This window comes from Dipodomys spectabilis, unplaced genomic scaffold (genome assembly GCF_019054845.1).
Source record: "Dipodomys spectabilis isolate Male_0828 unplaced genomic scaffold, ASM1905484v1 ptg000012l, whole genome shotgun sequence".
Lineage (NCBI taxonomy): Eukaryota > Metazoa > Chordata > Mammalia > Rodentia > Heteromyidae > Dipodomys > Dipodomys spectabilis.
This window is the reverse complement of record NW_024870689.1, coordinates 5,932,192-5,934,275: the sequence shown is the minus strand read 5'-3', so window position 1 is coordinate 5,934,275 and position 2,084 is coordinate 5,932,192.

The window sequence follows — 2,084 nt, the reverse complement described above, 5'->3', positions numbered from 1 at the left end:
AGAGACTCTACAACATGTGAAGACTGTGACAAATGCTTCCATTTAATTATGTATCATGTTCCAACACTTAATAAAGTATAAATGAAAATGAGTCAATGTCCTAAATTATTGTGAATCATTTTATAATAGATGTAAAACATGTACTAAATATTATGTGTATAATAATACTAAATACAATAAACAATAAATAAAGGAATAAAATAAAAAATAAAATACAAAATCAATAATAAAAATAATAATATGTAATAAACATGCATATGTAAGTATATATCATATATTACACATGTATAGAAATATTTTTTTCCATTGCAGGTCGTTCATTTGGGCCCTCAGAACTCTAGCCTGAATTTGTTTTCCTCAAAGACAGTAAGATTCACCTTCACCCATGGTGCAAAAGAGTTACCTGGAAGGTGAGATCAAATCACAGCAATTACAGAAATACTGGCCCCAGTTCCAAGACAGTGGCTTAATTTTTTAAATGAAAGCAGTTTTGTTCATTCAGTTCTATACAGAACATTTAAAAAAAGCAGTGTAGAATTTTGTACAGCTTTTGACATCCTTACCTTATCCCCAGAGTGCTTCTCTGATCACTACATTGTTTCTTTTTTGTACATTTTTATTGCAAAAATGTTGTACAGAGGGATCACAGTTACATGAGCAAGGTAATGAGTTCATTTCCTATTGAGCATTGTTGCCTCCTCTTTTGTTTTCTCCCTACCATCCATTCCCTCCCATCTCCACAACTACTCCCCCTGCTGAGCTCAGTCACTTTTTTTTTTTATTTTTGGCTTGGCACAGGGTTTGAACTCAAGTAGTGGCAACTCTGCACCTTCCCTCACATTGCTACAGATTTACCAAGACCCTGAGTTCAAATCCCAGACTAAGGAAGGAAACTGGCAGAAATTCCAAACCAGAGAGCTTTATTTCTTTTTAGTTTAGTTAAATAATTAATTAATTTTTTTTTATTCTTTCTTTTGCCAACCACACGTCTTGAACTGAGTTCGTGGCAACTCTGACTCAGCTTCCATCACCCTAGGCTCTGGTGCAGTCTCTGGACCCATAGCCGATCCTGGGATCCTAGGCCCTGAGGGTTTGCAGGAAGAATAAAAAGTAAGATACCACAAAAAGTGGCAAGCTTCAGAGGGCTGGGGTACTATGTCTTTTTCTTTGCACAGTGGGTCTGAATGACAAGGCTGCAAAGTGGACATGACCTGCCATTGCTCATACATGCAAGGCAAGCACTCCACCACTGAGCCACTTTCTATTTTCTCATTCCTAGAAGAAGCTGCACATAAAAACAACACTGATCTTCATTTTCAGTCTGTACCTTTGAATACGGAGGAACATCTTTCCTCTGCTCTCCATCAATTACCTACTTTCCAGTTAGAATGACTTGGAATAATAAAAATGGAAAAAGAGAAAATAAATCATCATGAAAATAAACAGATGCAGAAAATTCACTGTATTTTTCTCACAAGTTCAACCATTATAAACTATTGGGGAAATACAGGGACACCTTATTCTCACTGGCACTGAAAGTCTCTAGTTAGGCAATTCTGATGAAGATAAGGAACAAAATGAAAAAGTGAGGAATCGTATCAATTGCAAGAAAAAAAAAATGGAGTAGGATCCAAGCAAATTTCTTCTTTGGGCTGCTGAAAATAATCGGCTTACTAGAGTGTGGTGACTACTTTCCATAAAGGCCACTCATGTGAATACTAGGGATGACAATGAATATACCCCTCTTCATCGGGAAGCCTACAGTGGACACTTAGATATTGTCCATGAGTTGGTGCCTCAAGCAGCAGATATTCATGCAATAATTGTTAATGGCTGGACACCCCTACGCAGTGGTTACTCGTGAAATAATACCAGTGTGGCGTCTTTCTTACTTCATCATGATGCAGATACCAATGCCCAAACTAAATGCCTCTTGACTCCCTTGCATCTTGCTGCTGGGAATATAGACAGCAAAGATACACTGGATCACCTTCTGTTGAACCATTATATCAAACCAGGTCTGAAGAACAACTTGGAAGAAACTGCCTTTGATATTACCAAAAGGATAAGTATGTATCACTACC